This window comes from Trichosurus vulpecula, chromosome 2, assembly GCF_011100635.1.
Source record: "Trichosurus vulpecula isolate mTriVul1 chromosome 2, mTriVul1.pri, whole genome shotgun sequence".
NCBI lineage: Eukaryota > Metazoa > Chordata > Mammalia > Diprotodontia > Phalangeridae > Trichosurus > Trichosurus vulpecula.
This window is the reverse complement of record NC_050574.1, coordinates 308,301,941-308,327,354: the sequence shown is the minus strand read 5'-3', so window position 1 is coordinate 308,327,354 and position 25,414 is coordinate 308,301,941. Positions and strand designations below refer to the sequence as shown.

The window sequence follows — 25,414 nt, the reverse complement described above, 5'->3', positions numbered from 1 at the left end:
TGCCTAGTAAAGTTGATAGGAGTACAGTAGGGACCTTCATCTAATTTAAAGACAATTAAAAGTGGGGGTTTGGGGAACTATAAGACTAGATAATAGAGTCAAGACTTGAAAAAATGGCTTTAGAAACAGAAAGCTGGACTGAATTCTATCAAGATAAATTTAAGAAAAATGAATATAAAGTCTCATGCTTGATTAAAAAAATCCACATTGCTAGTACAATATGGGGAAGGTGTGACTAGATTACAATTCATATGAAAAAAGATCTGAGTGTTTTAGTGAACTGCAAATTTAATATGAGGTAACAGTACATTCCAGTTGTGTTGAAGTTGTATCTTTTTATGGTACCCACAACACCCCACCCGTTAGTATAGTTTGTATGTAAGTAGCTAGTATAAGGTAACAAAAAATAAGACACTGGAAATAAGAGAGTAAAGAGTATAATAAAAGCTACTTGCTAAAACTGCCCAGTGAATCAATTGAGACCACATCTGCAGAATTGAGGGAAGCCAAGTAGGCCCCAATAAATAACCCTTGACCTATGGCAAATAAGCATCAGACATGCAGAGCAAAATCAGAAAAAAAAATGATATGTTAATAAGGGAATCAGTAAGGTGGCACTGATATGCTAATGAGGCAACTTTATGGCTGTACAGATAAGACTTAATTTATACCCCTTTCTAGAACCCTATAAAGTTATAAGGCCCCCAAACCCTGACTCTTGAGCACTCTGCCACCTGCTACGGGCCCATGCTGACTAAGTGCTCCTTACTCCAATCTGCCACTATGGAAGCCTATTCCTCATGCCATCTGCCTCTGTACTACCTGTACCCTATTAAAAGATGACTGATGCCTTTCTTTTTGTTTGCTGTAAGTATGATACTTCCCAATCTGCAGAACCGAGCTTATTCATCTTGACCCTTCTTTAGGCATATACTAGACACCAGGGATAGGTCTAGGCCCTTGGTAACTCTATCTACTATGGAGGATCATGTTGATAAGAAATTATGAGTAGAGGTCTGATGATTGAACCCTGTGTCCCTCCAGGTAGGGACCTTCCTCCTCCCAACCCACAAACAGTTGGGTTTAACAGAAGAACAGTCAAGAGCTGTTCTTAGGCTACATTAATGGAGGCATAGGGATTGGCAAAGTTATATTCTCATTGTACTGTTCCTTGGCCAGACTGAACCTGTACTATTGAGTTTGGTTTGGGTAATTACATTATATGAAAGATTTGATACTCTGGTGATTGTCAGGAGAGAAACAATGAACAAAGTGAAAAGGCCTCTTTCAAAAAAAGAGTTTATGCGATATGATGGGCAGTTAAAGAAACCAGCAACGGTTAGCTTAGGAGCAACCAAAACTACCAGGAGAGTATTCCAGGAAGATGGCAGACTAGGTCAGAAAATTCCAAGCTCTCAAGATTTTCCTCCACAAAAGAGATGAAATAGCACCTCAGGACAAAGTGAAAATAAATAAGAGTATGGACAGAACACTGGTTCTCCTGGGACAATTGGAGAATATCTGAAGAAAAATCTCAGGATGAGGTGTGTTCCCTGTGAAAAGTAAACACTTCCAGGCTAGGGACCACTAAAAAAAAACAAGGGCCAAACCCTGGGGTTACCTGGGTTGGGAGGCTGCCTTAGCCCCAGCTGAACTGAGGAAGATAGAGGGAACTTCCACTGACAAGAACATCAGACCCAACTGTGCTGTGGAGACATATTTAACAACAATGCTACTTGCGACTATTGTGGCTGTGTAAGGCCAATAACATCAGCACACAGGAGGGCTGTGAGCACAAGTTCTTTGATCTGCTTTTCTAAGGAAAGCAACTTTAAGGGGTTTACAATCTCACTTTAATTAAACATAAATATATCATTCACTTAGTTCAGGGGAAAAAATCAGCACCCTGAACTTCAGAGAAAACACAAACATAAATTATGAACAGAGAAAATATAAACAGAGCAAATAACACAAATCAACAGACAGGCTTCTAGCTGTCTGACCAAAGCTATACATACATAGTGACCAGAGAGAGAAGCAACAACATCTGGGTTTTCAAAGCCCAGCAGCTCCTTAATGGCTACCCAGAGTCAGAAAATGCTAACTTCAGTGTATATATATATATATATATATATATATATATATATATATATATATATATATATATATATATACATATATATATATATGCCCTTTTCAGGGCCTGAGGACTTCACACATCTCCAAGGCTTCACATCTCTCATGACCTAATTAGTAAAAGGCAAGACTCACTCAAAGGCACTTGACTGCCTTAGTGCTAAAGAAAAAAGAAAAAAATACACTAAGAAGTCCCACTTTGCTTGCCCTTACAACATGGCAGAGGTAAGAAGGAACTAGCACATTCCCATTGAGTACAGAAATAGTGGAGAGGGGACTCCACTGACTGTGGGTAATTACAGGAGGCAGGAGGTCTTTGTTTGGTTTCAAGGTCAAAGGGGAGAACTGAAGAAGGATCTGAAGCTAGAAGCACCATCTCCCATACCTCAGGACTAGAGGTGACGACAAAAACTAAACTATTACCCAAAAAAGTACACAGGCAAAGGAGAAAGAATCAAACCATAGAGAAGACAGGGGTTCATCTTCATAGGAAGATACTGAAGCAAAGAAACCCTCTTCTACCCAAAAGAGTAATGCCAAAGGGTCATCTGCCCAAAAAGAATTCATAGAAGAACTATTTAAAAAGACTTTAAAATCAAATGAGAGAGACTGAGGAAAACATTTTAAAAATCTAATAAAAACAAGATTATGAAAAGAAAGTCAAACAATTAGAAAAGGAGATCCAGAATCTTAAGGAAGAAAATGACTCCTCAAAAATCAGAATTAGGCAAGGGGAATCGAGAAAAGTTATAAGAGATAAAGAAATAATAAAACAAATATATGAAAAAATTAGAAGAGAATGTGAAACCTCTCATAAGAAAAACAACTGATCTGGAAAACAGATCAAGAAGAGAAAACACAAAAATCATCAGATTACTTGAAAACTATGATAAAAAAAAGAATTTTGACATAATAATACAAGAAATAATTAAAGAAAATTGTCCTGAAGCATTAGGACAAGAAAGGAAAGTAACAAAGAAGAAAAATCCAGGGGGGCAGAGCCAAGATGGCAGCTGGAAAGCAGGGACTTGCATGAGTTCCCCGCCAAGTCCCTCCAAAAACCTATAAAAAATGGCTCTGAACAAATTCTAGAACTGCAGAACCCACAAAATAGCAGAGGGAAGCAGGGCTCCAGCCCACGACAGCCTAGATAGTCGCTGGGTGAGGTCTATCACCCATGGAGCTGGGAGTGGAGGGGAGCGGAGCCCAGTTTGGGCCACGTGGACCAACCAGACCAGGAGCTGGGCAGAACAGGCCCTAGCACCCTGAATCAGTGAGCTGTGGCAGTCACCAGACTCCTCAACCCACAAAAACCAAAAACAACACAGAAGGTTAGTGGGAAAAGCTGCGGGGAGTGAAAGGAGTTCGTGGTTGGGCCACTGTCCCGGGGGGCAGAGGAGGTGGTGCAGCTACAGAACTACAGCTGTAGTTGCTTCCAGCCCCAGGCCCACCTGGTGGGAGGAATTAAGTGGCAGATCAGAGCAGGAGTGCAGAGCCTATTTAAGATCTGAGTCAGGTACGTGTTGGCGGTTCTTGGGGAAGGAGGAGTGCTGGTGTGGCAGAGCTGGCTGCATAGAAATAGCTCTGAAAACAACAGTGCATACCCTCAAGCTTGGAACAAAGTACTCTTTACTCTACAAGCAGTCATACCCCAACAAGAAACTCAAGGGTCAAGTAAGTTGGCTGGGAACATGGCCAGGCAGCGAAAATGCACTCATTTTCAGTCTCAGACTTTGGAATCTTACTTTGGTGACAAAGAAGACCAAAACATACAGCCAGAAGTCAACAAAGTCAAATAGCCTACATTAAAAGCCTCTGAGAAAAACATGAACTGGTCTCAGGCCATGGAAGAGCTCAAAAAGGATTTGGAAAAGCAAGTTAGACAAGTAGAGGAAAAATAGGGAAGAGAAATGAGAAGGATGTGAGAAAACCATGAAAAAAAGTCAATGACTTGCTTAAGGAGACCCAAAAAAATACTGAAAAAAATACTGAAGCAAACAACACCTTAAAAAATAGACTCACTCAAATGGCAAAAGAGCTCCAAAAAGCCAATGAGGAGAAGAATGCCTTGAAAGGCAGAATTACCCAAATGGAAAAGGAGGTCCAAAAGACCACTGAAGAAAGTACCTCCTTAAAAATGAGATTGGAGCAAATGGAAGCTAATGACTTTATGAGAAATCAATAGATTATAAAAGAGAAGCAAAAGAATGAAAAGTGGAAGACAATGTGAAATATCTCATTGGAAAAACCACTGACCTGGAAAATAGATGCAGGAGAGATAATTTAAAAATTATAGGACTACCTGAAAGCCATGATCAAAAAAAGAGCCTAGGTATCTTTTTTCATGAAATTATCAAGGAGAACTGCCCTGATATTCTAGAGCCAGAGGGTAAAATAGAAATTGAAAGAATCCACAGATCACCTCCTCAAATAGATCCCAAAAAGAAAACTCCTAGGAATATTGTCACCAAATTCTGGAGTTCCCAGATCAAGGAGAAAATACTGCAAGCAGCCAGAAAGAAACAATTTGAGGTTGTAGAATCACAACCAGAATAACACAAGATCTAGCAGCTTCTACATTAAGGGATAGAAGGGCTTGGAATATGATATTCCAGAGGTCAATGGAGCTAGGATTAAAACCAAGAATCACCTACTCAGCAAAAATGAGTATCATGCTCCAAGGCAAAATATGGATTTTCAATAAAATAGAGGACTTTCAAGCCTTCTCATTGAAAAGACCAGAGCTGAATAGAAAATCTGACTTTCAAACACAAGAATCAAGAGAAGCATGAAAAGGTAAACAAGCAAAAGAAATCACAAGGGACTTACTAAAGTTGAACTGTTTTGCTTACATTCCTGCATGGAAAGATGATGTGTATGATTCATGAGACCTCAGTATTAGGGTACCTGAAGGGAATATGCATACATATATATATATATATATATATAGACAGAGGGCACAGGGTGAGTTGAATATGAAGAAATGATATCTAAAAAAATAAAATCAAATTAATGGCTGAGAGAGGAATATACTGAGAGAGGGAGAAAGGGAGAGATAGAATGGGGTAGATTAGCTCGCATAAAAGTGGCAAGAAAGAGCAATTCTGTAGGAAGGGACGAGGGGGCAGGTGAGGGGGAATGAGTGAATCTTGCTCTCATCGGATTTTACCTGAGGAAGGAATACCATACACACTCAATTGGGTATCTTACCCTACAGGAAAGAAGGAGGAAGAATATAAAAAAGGGGGATGATAGAAGGGAGGGCAGATAGGGGGAGGAGGTAATCAAAAACAAATACTTTTGAAAAGGGATACAGCCAAGGGAGAAAATTCAATAAAGGGGGATGGTTTAGGAAGGAGCAAAACATAGTTAATCTTTCATAACATGAGTATTGTGGAAGGGCTTTACATAATGATATGCATGTGGCCTATGTTGAATTGCTTTCCTTTTTAGGGAAGGTGGGTCGGGAGGGAAGAGGCGAGCGAATTTGGAACTCAAAGTTTTAAAAACAGATGTTCAAAAAGAAAAAAAAAGTTTTTGCATGCAACTAGGTAATAAGACACACAGGCAATGGGGTGTAGAAATTTATCTTGCCCTACAAGAAAGGAAGGGAAAAGGGGATGGGAGGGGAGTGTGGTGACAGAAGGCAGGGCTGACTGAGGAACGGGGCAAGCAGAATATACTCCATCTTGGAGTGGGTGGGAGGGTAGAAATGGAGAGAAAATTCATAATTCAAACTCTTGTGAAAATCAATGCTGAAAACTAAATATATTAAATAAATTAAATAAATAAGAAAAATCCAGTGATCACTACCTGAAAGAGATCTTACAAGGAAAACTCACAGAATATTTTACTCAAATTCTGAAACCACCAGCTCAAGGAAAAAATGTTACCAGCAACAAGAAAAAAACAATTTACATATGGTGGTGCCACAGTTAAATCAAACAAGATCTAGCAGCAGCAACACTAACACAGTGTAAGTCTTGGAACAGTATATCAAAGAGCAAAAGAACTGGACCTCCAGCCAAAAATATCATACCCAGCAATGCTAATCATGATTCTGAATATTTTTTTTAAAAAATCAACATTTAATGAATTGTCAGACTTTCAGGTCTTTGTTTAAAAAAAAAACCAGCAACAACAAAAAACTGAACTTAATAGAAGATTTGACATACAGGAACCAAGAGAAACATAAGGTACATATCAAAGACTGATCACAAGGGATTCAATAAGGACAGACTACCTACCTTTTATGTGTGTAAAATGTAAAATGTATGTCCAAGATTGTTACTAGTAATTGGGCAGTTCATAAGAAAGACTGGGGTAGAACTGAGCATGATACAACGTCAAAAAGTAAAACTGTTTAGGAACAGCTAAAAAGAGTAATTATCGCATATACATAAGATGCAAAAGGAAGAACAAATACAGAGGAATTAAGCGGAGGAGGAGTACTGGAAACCTACTTTCATCAGGAATGGATTCAAGAGGGAACAATACATATACATCTAGAAGAGTATAAATGTCTTCTAAGTTTAAAAAGAACTAAAACACTAAGGGCATAGGTAGCGGGGGAGAGGATAAGGGAAGGATTTTTAGAGGGGAGGCTGAGGAAATAGGTTAAAAGGGCATATAAAAGTATGTTTAGATTAATGGGAATGGGAGCATAAGGGAGAGATCATTTGGGGTGGGCGGAGCAGGTTAAGTAATAGTAGGGTAAGGTAGGGGCTAGAAGTAAAGTAGAGGAGTCAGGAGGGATAGGAAATAAAGAGATATGCACAAACATAAAAAATAACGATTAGGTGTCTCTGATAAACATCTCATCTCTAAAACATACAGGGAACTGAGTTAAATTTATAACAATACAAGTAATTCCCCAATTGATAAATGGTCAAAGGATATAAACAGGTAGTTTTCAAAGGAAGAAATTAAAGATATCTATAGACATATGAAAAAACCACTCCAAATCACTTTTGATTAGAGAAATGCAATAGTATTCCATTACATTCATATGCCACAACTTATCAACTGATCCAGTCTTTCTGGAGAGCAATCTGGAACTATGCCCAAAGGGCTATAAAAATGTGTATGCTGTTTGACCCAGCAATACCACTTCTAGGGCTGTATCCCAAAGAGGTTATACAAGTGAAAAAAGGACCTGAATGTACAAAAATATTTTTAGCAGCTCTTTTTGTGGTGGCAAAGAATTGGAAATGAAGGGGATGCTTATCAATTGGGGAGTGGCTAAACAAGTTGTGGTATATGAATGTAATGGAATATTATTATGCTATAAGAAATGAAGAGCAGACAGACTTCATTATAACTGGAAAGACTTACATGATCTGATGCTGAGTGAGAAGAGCAGAACAAGAAGAAAATTATACACAATTACAGACACATGGTATCTGTGATGACTGACTTTGATAGACTTTGCTCTCCTCGGCAATGCAAGGTTCTAAGACAGCTCCAAAAGACTCATGATGGAAAAAGCTATCCACATCCAGAGAAAGAACTATGGAGTCTGAATGCAGATTGAGGCAAACTATTTGCTCTCTCTCCCTTTTTTTTTTTGGTTTTGTTTCTTCTTTCTCGTAGCTCAATCCATTGGTTAGAGTTCTTAATTACAACGACTATTGTGAAAATAGGTTTAGTGTGAAGGTGTATGTAGAAACTATATTGGATTACATGCTGTCTTGGGGGGGAGGGGAAAGGAGAAGTAGGGGGAGAAAATTTCGAACTCAAAAACTTGTAGAACTGAGTGTTGTAAACTAAAAATAAAAAATAAATTAAAAAATAAAGATTAAGAGTACAATCTGTTAAGGAAAGTATATGTATATATATGTATGTGTATGTATGTATGTGTGTACATATGTTTATGTATATATCTATATATAAATATATCCACACAATTGTAGCCTGGAGGGTAGGGAAGGAAGGGGGAAAAAGAACAAAATAAAAAGTGTACAGCAGACAACAAAAGAAACCTACAAAGAAGCAAAGATGGACAGCTGTCAATGTAACATTTAGTATTTATTATATATAGGTTTTTTTGAAATGGAAATTTATTTCTATATATTTGAATCTTCTTATGTTCTGCTGTGCACATGACATGTTTTTTATTTCTTTTTTAATTTTATATTTGTTTTATTAAGTTTGTAATATCTTTCTTTTTCTTTTCAAATCATGTATTTAAGTTTTATCATTTAAGCGTAAAATTTAAAAATTAAGATTAAAAAAGAGAAACTACCAAAAAGTATAATGGGCTGCCTTTTTATTGTACATCTTTAATCAAAAGCTGGATGACCACTTGTCAGGCATATTGTAGACCATATCTTTTTTTTTTTACATATATGAGATGGACTAAATAACCTCCATCACTGACAATCTATGATTCTAACACTCTAAAAAAGATAATGAATATGACCTCTTAGTTCAACAAGTCAACCGTTCATTTCAGTAGACACTTATTAAATGTGCAAAAAATTGTCCTGGGTGTTGGGATACCATGCCCTCTACTCCCCTCAAAAAATACAACCCGTATCTTCAAGGGGATTATATTCCGCTGGAAAGATATAATATGCATGCAGATTTATAACTACAAGGCAATTTGAAGAGGGAGAAAGCATTGCCATCTAGTGGGATAAGGGAAACCATTCTCTTTGGCTTTCTCTTTTGTATGATTATAAACTTAGGCTCCTCTTTTTCCATTCTTACTCAGGTGATCTCTTTCACTCCTGTAACTTTAATTACTGTCATCATTAATATGATAATCAAATCTATATGTCCAGATTTATTCTTACCCCCTCAGTTCTAGTCCCATATTTGTAATTATCTCCTGGGCCTCTCTACTGCTTGCTGTACATCTATAGCTAGATATCCTGCTGGCATCATGAACTTATCATGTATAAAACAGAACTCATCCTCTTCCCTAACTTTGTTTTTGCTCCCAACTTTTCTATTTTTATTAGGGGTACAATCTTCCTAGTAACTGAGAGTCAAATACTTTAGTGTCATCCTTAAGGCTTCTGTCTGTAGATTTCAATATCCATTCATTTGTCTAGTCCTTTATTTGTTGTTGTTTTTGTTCAGAAGCTTCAGTCACATCTGACTCTTCATGACTCCATTTGGGGTTTTCTTGGCAAAGACACTGGAGTGGTTTGCCATTTCCTTCTCCAGCTCATTTTACAGATGAGAAAACTGAGGCAAACAGGTAAGTGTGACTTGTCCAGGGACACACAGCTAGTAATTTTATGAGGCCGAATTTGACTCAGGTCTTCCTGATTCCAGGCCCAACAATTTTATCTTCTGTGCCATCTAGCTGCTCTCTTATCTATTCTACCTCCACAAAATTTTCTCTCTTGTGCCCTTTCATACTACAATGACTCTAGATCAGATCTCCATCACCTTTTGCCTAGACAATTATAAAGGTAACTCTCTTTTACACAATGCTTTAACATCATCTTGACTGGTTTCCTTGTCTTTTCATTCTCTAATATACCCTTCAAAGCTGCTACAGTAATCTTCTAATGCACAGGTTTTGTCACACCTCAAAATATCATGTGACTACCTCTTGCTTTCAGGATAACATACAGATTCCTTATTCTGGAGTTATTACCCTCCACAATTTGACTCCAATTTACCTTTCCATTTTTGTGTCACATTTCTCCCCTTTATACAACCTATGTTCTAGCTAATATGGATTACTAGATCCATTTTAAACATTTAAACACCATTTCTCCCACCTCTACACCTTTCTGCATGACATTCCCCATTCAAAGAATGTATTCTCTTCTCCTGGTGAAATCTTTCTCCCTCAAGATTCAAAAAAAAAATGCAACCTACTATATGAAGTATCAAAAAGGATCCATTCCTCTTCAAATTTCCCTAGAAAACTTTTGCAGATATTAAATGTATCCCATCTCGCTGTAATATATTATAAGAGTTTAAGAGCAAGGACTGTTATTTTTAAATTTTTGCATGCCATTGTTCAGTATTTAATAGGTCATTAATGAATGCATTTTGAATTGAATTTCTTTATGTTAAGATAAACTGCAAATAAAGTATAAAAAAGCTGAAGTCAAAACTTTGTTGTTATTGTAATATCATTAACTACTACTACTCCTTTTACTACTACAACTACAACTGCTGCTGCTACACTACTACTACTACAACTACTACCACTACTACTACCACTACTACTACTACTACTAATAATAATAATAATAATAATAATACTACCACGATGATGACAGTGACTATGACTTTTAATATTAGAAATGGGACCACGCAAATACAGTCTAGCCGACTTGTCAAAATATGAGTGAATCTGGAGAAGCCTAGTGTTTACTAGAGGTATTCAATCTATCTAAACATATAAATATGATATTGCTAACCCATTATAATAAGTCACAGTTTTGTGAGGAATAATCTTTGACCTCTCAATCAGTGTTTCCCTTTCAGTACAATACTCTAAAGTTTGTAAACTGATTCCCCCACAATAACCCAGAAAACTAGCTAATGAAAGGCAATTATTTGCATTTTATAACCAAGGAAGTAAAGGCCCAGTAATGTTATATTATTCGTCCAAAACCATACAGGGTACTTATACCAGTTGGAAATGGAAGGTGAACCCACATCCACAAACTCAAAAGAGATTATTCTTTTCACTCACCCCATACTTTGTGCATCAATGAAAAGGTTGGTGAAAGATGGGACACAGTCAGGGGCTATGGCAAAGAGCATTGCTAATAGGACCATTTGGGACTGAAACTGTAACCTTAACATCATTACTCCCAAGCATTAGCTAATGTAGTGAACTCAGCAGACCAGTTTAGTTAAGTGTAACTGAAGACAGGCTATTTAACAGGCTTCTCAGAATGGAGACAGCTATGCCAAAATGGCCTTTTGTTATGAACTTAGACAAATACTGTGACTTCTCCTGTTCTGAAATAGCCATGCTAGACACACATTGAGTAAGTGCATAAAAATCAAGTACAATAAGAGAAGCTGTTGATTAAACAATGGCAGCAGAATATAAGGGAGGCCATTAATGCCACGCTGCACTTGAAATCTGTTATTACAGTTTTGCACAGAGAGCACTCTGCGGTGATTTAGGTGAACACGTTGCCCCGTTACTTACTGATCACACAGTGCCAGACACCCGTTTCCAGTGCCATTCAATAAGAAATATCTTCTGGCAGCTTGCAGCGTCCTCGTGTTGCCATACTTTCCCCTTTATAGCCTGGATATTTAAACATGAACTACCTCTTTCTGCTTGTAACAGCTGGCTAGGAAGCCTGTTCCTTAATTAGCAGTTTCTCCCTTGAGATTTTTGCTCAGTAAATTCACTCTTCAGAGAAACTACAGCTGGTGATGTGAAACAACTGGACCTATCATCTAAAGAACTTTTGTTTTAAAGAAAGACATTTATTTCTGCAAATATATGGCTATAGTGTATAGTAACATATTACTTAGTTGTAGGTCATTTATCTGCCCTCATATATTTGGAAGACATCTGAGAAATAGGAAGCATGTCCAAATAGAATTATAAAGGAGACTATGTGAAGAATAGATTGATGTCCTAGATGCCAGTTCATGTGGTTTACTTTAAAGAAAGTGTTTCATGTCATCATTCAGAACCTAGTTATTCTTACTTTAAGCATAATTCTAATGATATTAATTATCTAGATTTGAAGTATTTAATTAGGTCAAGGAGATAAGTACTAGGGGAAGGCACACCAACATCAAGCAGATATGACATCTCATACCCTGATTGTGGTTACTAAAAGCAAAAGTAGCACCTCAGAAAGCATAGCATCAGTCTGAGGTCACTGACTATAAGATCAAAGAGCCCTATACAACTTTAATGGTACCCTGAAGGCAAGACTGTAATAGAACACAGTAGAGTAGATTTTCATAATGATGATTCCAAGTCATTAAAAAATATGAAATTATGTTCAGTATACTCAATTTACCTAGAAAATGAATTATGCAATACATTTAGATGAATTCTCATGGTTGAAATTAAAAATGGCCTACAGGAGCTAGCTTCAGTTAACTGGAAATTTCACTTATGTAGATTATCTTATTACCTGATAATATTAAATATACACAGACATTGCCAACTTTTCAAGTCATGAATCAGCATTATTTAGAACCTCTCACATGAGCTAGGATTTAAGCTCTTCTCTGATATGGACAGGGATAAGAGTGACCTTTAACTCTAGCATGTGATGAGAACAGATGCAGGATGTATATATAAATGGTCAGTTTCAGGCAATCTGGATATATTTATCTGCCAAGGGGTCCATGAATGTGATAATTAATCCTCTGCCTTTTAGCTGGTGGAGCAACTATTCCATTATTTTTATGAGAATATTTGCATATATTACTCCTCCACAAAATAATGTCTAAATGAAAACCTTGATCTATACACAAAATAAAACATGTCTAATTTGAACCAACAGTGGAGAAGGCTATTAGTAATAGAATGTCTGAATCAAACAATGTGTTCAAATTATGCCTTTCAAGTACATTCAATAAAAAGAAGGCTGGCAAGTATTGCCAAGTAAAGTTTATTTAGAGGACATGCTTCAATCAACAAAGAATGATGAATGATTAGGGCTATAATTGTTTGCAAGTGTTTTGCTTTATAATAATTTCACAAGCTTAATCTCGTTCGTCTATTTTGTAAGTTCCTCAAGTTTAGTGGCCATGTTTCCTCTTTTCTTGCATGCATAGATTGTTTCTATTACAGATCTGACAAGATAAAACCCACCTCACACAGTTGTTGAAAGAAAAAAACAGCTCATTTGATTTAAAGAACTATATTAATGTTCTTTAAAATAATTTATTGACATTTTTTGACATCCACCTATATTTCCCAATCTATGTCTCCTTCTTCCTTCTACTTTCCAAAGAACTATCCTTTATACAACAGATTAAAAAAAAAAAAGTATGTGTGTGTGGGAGGGGTAGAATTCAGAAAAAAAAAAACTAACTCATATCAGAAAAGACTGGCATTCATTATATCCATAATAATTTTAATCAGTTCCCCAATTAACATGGGGATCTTTGTTTCTAGTTCTTTTTTATAATCATAAGAGCTTATATAAATATTTTATGCCTCTGTTTCCATTTCCATCTTCCTTGACTTCTTTGAGGTATGTATCTAATAGTGGTATTATTACATCAAAGGGGATTTAAAGGTTAGTAAATTTTTTTGGCATAGTTGTAGATGATATTCCCAAATGAATGGACCAGATCACAGCTTCACCAGCAGTGAAATAGTGTGTCTGTTTTCTCACAGCATCTACAACAATTATAATGTCTTTTTTAAACATCTCTGTGAATCTGATTGGTGTGAGGTGGAACTTCAGAGTTCCTCAAATTTGCATTTACCTAATTATGAGAGATTTGGAGCATTCTGTCATATAGTTATAGATAGATTGGATTCCTTCCTATGAAAATTGCCTATTTTTGTGCTTTGAACATTTACCTAGTGAGAAATGGCTCTTATTCTTACAAATGTGAATCAGATCTTGATATATCATGGGTACAAGACCATTACCAGAGAGTCTTGCTGCAAATAAATTGTCCTAGTGAACTATTTCCCTTCTAATTTTAATCGCATTTCATTTGTGCAAAAACTTTAAAAAATATATGTAATCAAAATTTAAAATTTTGTGTCAAATACTCCCCTCTATCTATTGAGAGTCCTGATTACTTCCCCTACATATAATTTTTAAAGACAATTACTCAAATACAACACCCATTCCTAGTGGGGGAAAAACAAACTAGAAAGCATAGGAATAAATGCAGCTTTATTAAAATCTAAAATAGTATATATCTAAAACCAAGAAAAAGCATTACCTATAATGGGGATAAACTAGAAGTCTTCCAAATAAGATCAGGGGTGAAACAAGGATGATCATGATCACCATTATTATTGAATATTGCTTTAGAAATACTAGTTGTAGGATTAAGACAAGAAAAAAATATTGAAGGCATCAAAATAGGAAATTAGGAAACAAAAATATTACTCTTTGCAGAAGATATGATGGTATCCTTACAGAACGCTATAGAATCAATTAAAAAATTAGCTAAAACAATTGACAACCTTAGCAAAGTAGCAGGATATAAAATAAGTGCACATAAATCTTCAGCTTTCCTATATACTACCGGGAAAACTTAGCAGGAAGAGATAGAAAGGGAAATTTCATTAAAGTAAGTGCAAACAGTATAAAAGTATTGGGAATCTTCTTGCCAATAAAAAGCCAAAGACTACATGAATACAATTACAAAACACTTTTCACACAAATAAAAAGAGATCTAAACAATTGAAAACATATCAATTACTCATGGTTAGGCCAACCAATATAAAAATGACAATTCTACTTACATTAATTTACTTATTCATTGCTATACCAATCAAATTTAAAAAGAATTATTTTAGAGAGCTAGAAAAAAATAATACAAAAATTCACCTGGAAAAACAAAAGGTCAAGAATGTCAAGGGAATCAATGAAAAAAATGTAAAGGAAAGTGGCTTAGTACCAATACTTATCTATTCTGATCAAGATAATGATTCAAGAAAATTCCAAAGATCCCATAATAAAAAATGCTATCCACTTCCAGAGAGAGACAGAGAGAGAACTGATGAACTTTGAATGAAGACTGAAGCATACTTTTTTTGCCTTATTTTTCTTGGATTTTTTGGTCATATTTTCTTTTGCAAAATGGCCAAAATGGAAATATGTTTTGCATGAATTCACATGGATAATTGATGTCATATTGGTTTTCTTCCCAATGGGTGAGGGAGTTGCAGGAGGGAGAGAAAGAATTTAAAGCTTGAAAATTTTTAAAGGACCTATATGCACAAAAATATGCTATATTGTGCTATAAGAAATGATGAACAGAATGGTATCAGAAAAACCTGGTCAAAACCCCCAACAAAACTTTGGGGTAAGACATTTTTTTTGCAGTTAAAGACAACTTACTCAATCGGAAGGAAAGGTTTGTGACACTTAGGTGAGGCCTGGTCTGGGGTCATGCTGTACATGTGACAACAATACCAGCTATGGTCCTTGAATGCAACTGTGATAGCAGCAGCAGCAGCTTCAGGAGCTCTCAAGCCAGAGATGGTGAGGGGACTGGGCAACTGATCAGAAAGAGATTGCAGGGCACACTTGTGTTGGCACTGTGGACAGGGACCTGGCACTGTCCAGCAACTGTATTGCCCATACTCACTTTTGGATCACAGCTCCAGGTTGGAGAGAATCAATTGTGGTTGTGAGGGAGCAAAAGCCTGGAAAGCAACAGTGCTTGTAGCTAGAAGGGATTAATGTTTCTTCCTAGGTAAGGGCAAGATTACAGAGGAGGAGAACAGAGAAAACACCTCTCTTTGCATCACACCACCTTGGAAGTACCAAAATTGTCTAACCTCCTAGAACTAGCTCTGAAAACTGCAATGTGGAAGAGCCTTGCAGATTGGGACAGCACTCTCCACCCCACCTGAGGTCCCAAGGTGAGCAGAAACCAACTTTAACATAAAGCTAAAATTTAAAAATTGACTGGAAAAAATGAGCAAACAATAACAACAACAAAAGAACCTGACCATAGAAAGGTATTATGCTTACAAGGAAGATCAAGACACAAACTCAGAAGACAACAACATCAAAATAGCTACAAGCAAATCCTCAAAGAAGAAATGAAAATTGGATTCGAGGTTACAAGAATTTCTGAAAGACTTAAAGAAAGAGCAAAACAATAATTTCAAATATAAAATAAAATAGGATCATAGAGCAAGAACTGGGAAAATAGGAGAAATGCCAGAAAATAATGAAGGGAATTAAGAGCTTGGTAAAAGACACAAAAAATGAAGAAAATAACACTTTAAAAAATAGACCATAGGGTAACAGGGATACAAAACTTCACTGATTAAAAAATAACTTCTTAACAAGCAGAAGTAGACAAATGGAAAAATAGTCACAAAAGCTCAGTGAAAAAATTCTGTAAGAATTAGAATTGGGCAAGTGAAAGTTAATGACCACACAAGACATCAAAAGCAGTAAAACAAAGTCAAAAGAATGGAAAATAGAATAAAATGTGAAATATTTCATCAGAGAAAACAACTGATCTGGAAAATAGATTAAGGAGAAATAATTTAAGAGTTATTGGACTGCCTTGAAACCACAATCAAAGAGAAAAAATACATGTATTTCAAGAAAGTATAAAGGAAAACTGCCCTAATATCCTGGGACAGAAGAGTAAATTAGAAATTGGAAGAATCCATTGGTCCTATCTTGAAAGACATCCCCAAGTGAAAACTCCCAGAAATATCATAGCCAAATTCCAGAACTCCCAGGCAAAGAGAAAATGCTGATAGCATCCAGAAAGAAACAATTCAAATATTGTACAGCTACATTTAGGATTGCACAAGATTTAGAAGCTGCCACTATAAAGGTGTAGAGGACTTGGAATATGATTTTCCAAAAGGAAATGAAGTTAGAATTCCAAAAGGCAAAGAAGCTAGAATTCCAACACAGAAAAACTTACCCAAAAAAGCTAAGTATAATGCTATTATGAAACTAGATACATTTAATGAAAACAAGAACTTACAAAAATTTCCTCATTGTCTATTCCACACATAAAAACACAAACAAACAGAAAAAACCCCAAATCTTTCCAGCTTGATAACATGCAACCTCACTTTTGAGAGATTTGGTTACAAATGACAAATATTTTAGCCATGGAAGCCCTTAAGAGGTTGTCATATCATTGGCGGAAAGAGAACTTAAGCAAGGAAACTGTGGATTTTTCAAAGTATAATTTTATCAATAAAATAATATAGTGTAACAGTAAAAAATAAATGCAATACAAGTAACATGAATATCAGAGGTTGTAGCTGAAATAATGAGAACATATAATAATATTTTGTAATGCTATTACATTATACTTGTCTCATTTTTGTCTGAAAACTTATATTTTATTGCATTTGATATAAAATTAATGAAGATATAATTTTTAAAAATTAAAATATATTTGAAGTGGCAAAAATGGTGACAAAAGTAAAAAAAAAATAAAAGTGAAAGGAGGTGAAGAGGGATAATTTCACAGTGCTTAACAACAAGAAGTTCATATTAAGACAATCATAGCTACCTGTAGCTCAATAAGTGAAATCTATTCTAGACATTAACAAATTCCAATATTCCTTAACTATCTTTGTTTAATGTATCTTTTTTTGTTAGCCTTTCAATATTGAGTAGATAGATGAACACTGTGATGCAGTACTTAGGGAGAGCAAGAAAATGTAACATGAAGTCTTAAGGTTTAACCACATGGATGTTGAAGTCACTAGTCATGATGAATCATAAGATTTAGATTTGAAAGTAACATAAAAACTCATCTAATGTAACACCCTCATCTTGCAGGGTCCGATAACATTTGGAAAGCAGATACGTGGGTTCCAGGCATGGCTCTGACATTTATTAGGTGTTAACTGTGGACATTTTACTGTAACTCTCCAACCTCAGATACTACGTGTGTAAAACTAAGGGAGTTAACCTTTCAAAATCCACACAGGGAAATTCTTTGCAAACAAAGCGCTACATAAAAGAGAACTATTTTTAATATTTGTTTCTGTTCTTCACTTTTTTAACTCTGGATCTCTGTTTCTTTTGTTTCCACCGTTTTTCCTTTCTGAGACTCTTCTTAATTTTTCTTTTCACTCCCTTTACTAGACTTCTAATTGCCTTTTCTCATTTAGTTACTGAATTGCAATGGAAAAAAGTTGTACATCTGCAGCGGGTACATAGCCTGATACACACAAACTCACTCTGCCTTTTTCATCTGACTATTTATTAAGGGAACTCCTACTCTCCAGGGAGGGCATCTTATGCAGCTATCTAGGCCAAATGACTAAAATTGAATTTCTCTCTCAACAAGAACCCCAGGAGCTTCTCTCCCTGTCTCTGTAATAACCAACTAGGCAATTAACTATTAATCTGTCCATTGGCCTTTGCTTTAATTTTTGTTGTCATAGCTGCCATGAACCTGTAGAAAGTCCCTAATAAGCCAGTCACAAATAGGGCAAAGATTAGAAGTTCAGGGGTGAGGCATTCATGACAGTTTCTAGGGAATAATGATCTTTGAGGAAAAAGCACTGAAGTTGTATATTTTCATGATGGTATTCTCAGTACATATTTCTCATAGATGCTTCTTAAGCGTGTTGGAACATTGCCAACAAGGGATACTCTGTAGCCATAAGTCAATATCATTAGGACATGGGCACTTAAGAAGAAGACATGACTGATGCAATACACCTGCTTGCATGAGAAGACTGCTTCCTAGCTCCGGGGAAATAAGTTTCCCTATTGGCCATTTCTATTCGTTTTTACTTTGCCCTTGATTTATTGCCAGTCCTAGGCTTTAGCATGACAAAGACTTCAGCTTTCAGTGCAAAATGATATTCCAGACTCCACTAAATATATTTGTAAGACAAGGGCAGGCGACAAAATTAAACTGCCGGCACAAAGACCGGCTGTTATTTAAAGCTGGAGGGAGATTACACTGGATTATTACTTTATCAAAAAATATTTCAGCTACAAAAGGAATGCTTATTTTCCCACTACATTTAGCTGTGTGCTAATTTATCTCACACCTTCCATGGATTTGTTCTTTCACTGCCAATTTATTGAAAAGCCTGAAAAATGTCACTACCCTATGCTGAGGGACACTGGGGGCTTACTTAGTTATTGCTACCCTGAGTTTGAGATCAGGGACTGCAGAGGAGAATTACTCTCACTATTTCTTTTATTTTTATTGTCATACATCTCATTTCTACTGTCATATGTTTTAGGCTTATTACTCTACTCTGAGAACCAACCAAAAGATAAGGAGAGAGGGTTTGCAAAAAAATAAAATAAAAACAGTGATATATAAAGAAAAACCAACAAACAGTGGCTGAAATGTTGGGATTTACTTAGCATCCAATGATACATATAGATTCGTTTTGTTTGGGGAAGATGAGTTATTTCAAAATGTAGCATGGTAATAGGGACTGGACCTCAGATTTCATTCCTATAAGGAACTCCCAGAAAAAGAAACTCCCCCAACTAATGAAGTTTGGCGCCTTTGCTGCAACTTAGAGATGCAAAACACTGCAAAGTGAAGGGACTTGCCTAGGATCTTATAGTCATTACATGTCTGAGGTGGGATTTGAACCCAGGTTTTCTTCACTGCAGGCCAACTCACTAACCATTATATATCATGCTGCTTCTTTTACCTTTATATAGCGATAGTGTTGTATGATTGTAGTCTTGGAACACTAGAGTCTCTGAAAACTTAAAATTAAGCTCCACCCGGTAGACAACGAAATGGTACATGATAATGTAGGCCGTTTGGAACACATTATAAGCAAGTAGACCAGACTGTGTTCAAAGTCTACTGCCTCCAAATCTAGTGTTCATGTTCTTCACAAGTATTGTGCCTCAGTGTTATGTCGCTTTAGGAGACAAGAAAGAGCTGGACAGAACCAAGATACCATATAGTTCATTCAGGATGGACAGAATTTGAGGCACACATGGGGTGGGTAGAGAGCAGAAAGAATAGAAGGGCACAGTCCTGACCTCCACAAATATCATTGTCGCAAATGAGATAACATTAGCAAAGAGCCCTGTAAATCTCAAAGTATGATAATAATACTATTATTATTTATAAATAAGAAAATAAAGGCATAGAGTATCTAGGCCAACCCCTTATTTTATGGTTGAGGGAGGTAAGACCTAAAGATATGAAATATCCAGTCCAAGGATATTCTCCATGGTCATAGCAAAGTGGGGAGCCAAACTGAACTTTCTTGATTTTCAAGCCCATTGCTCATCCTTTGGGAGGAGTCTGGCATGGTATAGAGTGTTGAAGCACAAAATCAAGGAAGACCAGAACTTTCCCTTTGGACTAACATATAGAATGGATGATATTATTGACACTGTTTTTTAAAATCATCCATTAATTTCTTACTCTGATGCCTTGTTATGCGAATAACTCAATTGTGTTTTTGTTTTTGTTTTCCCCAAAGGTTAAGTGAAGCTCAAGTTCTGCCAAATTTCCTCATTAAATAAGTAAATAAATAAATAAAATAATAGTTATAGTATTTCATAATACTTTAAAGATTACAAAGGGCTTTATATATATTATATTATTTGATTCTCACAATAATCCTTAGGTATAGTGGGTTTATGACTTTCATCAGTGGAAGAAGTACCCACACTGACAAAAATAGGAAATATTAAAGATATTCCTTTGAGTTAAAGAGCTTACCTCCAGGGTCTTCTGATTGGTAAAAAGGATTTCTTAGGTGTACTGATAATTTAACACAGAGAGTTCTTTGTGCTATTTGATTATTACGAATTTTCTCTTACTGTTCAGTTTCCCCATTCAACCAAACAGGGACTACTGCATTTATCTCAACTTTTGTGCAGGGTAATAAATGTGATTACCCAGTCTCCATCTCTGAACTTCAAGAGGTTAGGTTACTGTGGGTGACAACTATCAACCTAGAATGCCAATGAAGAAAGGAATAATGATTTTACAGTGTCTCTAGGTAACTTCCCAAAAGAAAAAAAAACTGCACAGAGAACACTGAAACCAGAGCTTTGGTTCTCTGATAACTGTGTTCCACATCTCAAGATGCCGATGTCTGCAAGTCAAGTGATCCTTAAAACGGGGATGATACTATGCTTTGATCAGAGAAAAATGATTTTTATAAATACTTCGACTGATTTCCTAACTCATTAGGTTCTAATTTTAATTTTAGCCCCAAATCAGAACATTTACTCTCCCTTAGTATTTTTATTCATGTTGCTCATTATATGAAAAAAAAACTTTTGAATTTGTTTTATATTAGTATCTCTTTGTATTTCTTTTTCATCTTTTATCTGAGATCTTTGAAGGACTTTTTAAATAAAAGCTCATTAATCATAACCTCAATTGATCACTCAATCAGAAACAACTTATAATTATGCCATTTGATCTTCACAACAAGGTCAGTGCTATTAGGTAGATGCTATTATTAGAATCATTTTATAGATGGGAAAACTGAGGCAGAGAGCTGTTACTCAACTTGTCCAGAATTACACAGTTCGTCAGTGTCTGAGGACAGATTTGAACTCATGTGTTCTTGATTCCAGGTCTTGTGTTTTATCTTCCTGTTCAAAATTAAGCAAATGTGGGATGGAGATACATGTAGAGCCATATAAAACTGTATAGAGCTATAGAAATCTATACACACACACACAAACAAACACACACACACACACACACACACACACACACACACACACACACAACACACCCCACAATGTTTGGTGAAGCTTAAAGAAGCCCTTTAAGGAAAGGGCTATTGAAGGAGGTGGCGTGGTAACATTTGCATGACATGTGGTGACAAAGGAGCGTAGGATTTTAAGAGGTTGAGATGAAGTGAGAGTGTGTTACAGGTATGGGGTGGGGTAGAACAGTCAGGGAGCATGATTCAGAGGATAATTTAGGAAATATGAAAACAAAAGCTATTAGTAAATATGTGTGTGTGTGTGTGTGTGTGTGTGTGTGTGTGTGTGTGTGTAAAACAATATGATCTTTAGAGCTGGGACAGTGTTGTTACATATCTTTGTACTTAGCATAGTGCCTGGCACATAGCAAGTGCTCAATAAAAGCTTATTGAATTTCTAGCTTTAAAAAAATCTCAAATTTCAGAAAATGTTTCTTTGAGAAAACTGACACCATTCAGGCAGAGGTGATTGGAATTGTCATTCCGGAGAACTAAGGTGTTTCCTGAATAGTCTGTCTCCACTGTTTATAAGGAACACTGTTTCTTTGCATAGCTGGGGCACCTGTTAGTTTCAGAGTAGGAGAGGAGAGATATTAAATTTTGAAGAGCTGCAGCTTGAGGTATTTTTAGGTCAGGCCCAGCATTGGTAAACAGCTGTTTGAGCAGCGGCTTCGAAGACACTCCAATGCTGGATTTCTCCTTATCTCTGTCTCCTTGGTGCCAGGTGTGTTAAAAATGGAAAATGCCTCCATTCATCATTATTTTCACCAATGTACTCATGATTGCAAAGGTAGAGAGGGTGTCTTGTAAATGTATGTGTTAATATTATTGATATAATAAAAGGCTGAAATAAAGTGGGAACTTAGATAACATCTAACTAATCTCTACAGTAAAGCAAACTAAAATTCTGATCCTGCTTCTGTGCTAAGAGGGTATGTTGTTAAGTGGTGTTCTTGGAACATATGGACTAATTTCAACTCTTATCTTTACCATCAAGAGAACAAGAGGGACAGATGATGAAAGAGAACAAAATGGAACTGATTTCAGCAAAAGTCCTTTCATAGATTGTGTAAAGCATATAGAAACAAAAATCACATACAGTCAATAAAATATTTTACTTGTGCTCAAAAGGACCGAGGGGCTTTGAGGACAACAGGGATGGCTCAGGTCAAAACTATCAAGTGACATTTGTCTTTAAGGTGCTTTTCACATTTTTGCCCCTTTTCTCACCTCTTCTTCCTCCCTCTGTCCTACCCACCAGGCTAAAAAGGCCCTCAGGCCACCAAAGATTCTTAGTATTTCACCTCGGCCACACTATAATCTGGCTTCAGAGTCTTAAGTCCAGAGTTAAAGTCCTGGATTAGACTTTAAAAAGCTATGTGACATTGGACAGATAATTTCACCAATTTGAGCCTCAGTTTCCTTTTGTGAAAAATGAGAATAATAATACTTGTACTATCTGAAAGGTTTGTGGTGAAGAAAGCACTTCATAAGCCACAGAGTGCTATATAAATGTGTTGCTACTGCTACTACTACTAGTACTACTGCTACTACTACCACTACAACTACCACTACCACCACCACCACCACCACCACAACCACCATCACTACCACCACTACTACTATTGCTACTACTACTACTACTACCACCACCACTTACCACTACTACTACTACTACTACTACTACTACTACTACTACTACTACTACTGTTATTATTTACCTAAATACAGCACTGGGCCACCTAGCTGCCTATAGGCAGTAGAGAGATATTTTGGAGCTGGAAGCTCTACTTTCAAAATTTGAAGACAACTCTTATTTAGCCCGCTAAATCTCATCTTCTAGTTATTTCCTTCTGTTGATCATTTCCAGTTTCTTTTGTAGACAATTTTCTTTTCAGAAATGGTTATTATCATGTATTCTCTTTCATTTTCTCTGAGATCCTTGGGAACAGGAACTGTATTCTGCTTTTCTTTACACTAACAGTACTTAGCACAGTGCTTAACACATAGAGGGCACTTAATAAAGGGTTATCAACTTATTTCTCTTTGCAAAGACTATCTTGTTTCTATAATTACATGTCTAGCACAGTGTTTCACATATAGCAAATACCCATTAAAGAATTTTTGAATGAAAGCATGAAGTGAAGTGAGTACACATCCTTATAGTTCTTTTAATCATTCTTAATGGGATATATTTTATATAGCTCCTCATCATATTAGTCACTATTTTCTAGACACACTTAGATCATAACACATTGAAGCTACAAATCGTTCTGATCATTCTGAAAAAAAAATTAGAATTATGTTAATAAAATTACCAAAAATATCCATTCCCACTGACCCAGAGATTCCATTGCTAGGCATATACCTCATAATGCACAAAATATAAAGAAAAGTCCTTATATATGCCAAAATACTTATAATAGTACTTTTAGTAGCAGAGGAAGGAAAACAAGAAGATGTCTAAAGAGCTGAGAATGGTTAAACAGATTATGGCATATGACTATGATACAATACGACTGAAACATAAGAAATTACAAATATGAAGACTATATAGAATAGAAAAGTTACATGGACTGCTACAAAATGAAGTAACTGGGCCTGACTAAACAAGGAACACAATAACCACAACAATGTAAAACACTCACAGGAACAACTTTTTTTTGAAAAAAGAGGAAATAAAATGCTGTATAATTAAAATTACTAAACTTAGTGCAATAGGATATGAAATTATCTTCCCTTCTTTCTTTTCAGAGTTGGGAGACTATATATAGTCAGATTTGTTTGATGTGTTGATTTTGCTGATTGGATTTCTTTTTAACTTTTCTTTTTCACCCTGTTACAAGGGATGATTTCCTGGGTAATGAAGTGGGGGAATGCATATTTGGAAATAAAGTGGAAACTCATAAATGTCTTTTTTTTTTAAACATACCAGGTTGACCAGTGTTTGCTACATAGGCTCTTGATGGGGGAGAGTCTTTGTGAAAGTATACAATGAGACAGGCACACAAAATCCAAGGGCTAGAAATAATTTCACAGGTCTTCCTGTCTCTTACCTAAATATAAGGTGACCTACAATTACTCCACTCCACAAAAATGAACATTTATCTCTGTCATTAAAAACCTCGAGAGAAAGAACTTGTCCCCACACCCTATAAGATTTCAGTCACTCTAACCACTCCTGATCTTCTAGTCATTACTTAACACTGAATACTAGAGTATTCAAATAGTTTTCATCAAAGCATATCAAAACACTTTGACAAACATCTTTAACACAAAAATAGAATGATGTGCAGAAATTTCTTTAACAACTTTGAAGAGCATTAGCTTTTAAATAAGAATCCAATAGCATGAAATAAATTCCATTGAGATGCAAATATAAATCTTTAATTGCTTATACCATTATTCAAAGGTTGAACATATGAGGTTCTGATATAGAGTTCCAAAACCAATTAACCATCTTTTATTAAGTACCTACTATGTGCCAAGCACAGTGCTGGGGATATGAAGGGAAAGATGAATATCAAAATATTTTAAATGGATGTAATCTTGGAATAATTAATTTGTGGAATTAAAAAGGATCTTAAAGTTAATCTAGTCCAAGATCCAATTCAGCAAAGATACAGTTCTTAAAACATGCATACCATATAGTCAGCCAGTCTCTGCTTAGAGGCTTCTTGCTATGATGATCTTGATCTGAGATAATTCCATTTTTGTACATTATTATAACATTCTTGGTTGTTTTAAGGAAAAAAAAATCAATAGCATCATTCTTTGTAATGTCCAAACATTCGGTCCTCTGGAACAATTCAGAAAAATCATTGAGGTAGCTAGATGGTTCAACAGATAAATCTTTGGGATTGGAGTCAGGAAGATGGACATTGATATCAGGCTTCAGATACTTATTACATGTGGCATCCTAACCAAGTCATTTAAACTATAACAGGTTTAGTTTCT

General features: G+C 36.0%; 1 protein-coding gene across 1 annotated transcript in view; it reads right to left on the bottom strand.

Moving 5' to 3' along the window:
* Nucleotides 1-25,414, bottom strand: part of LOC118837074 (contactin-associated protein-like 5) — a 213,989-nt gene that overhangs the window by 95,948 nt on the left and 92,627 nt on the right. The gene's annotated exons all lie outside the window — the stretch shown is intronic.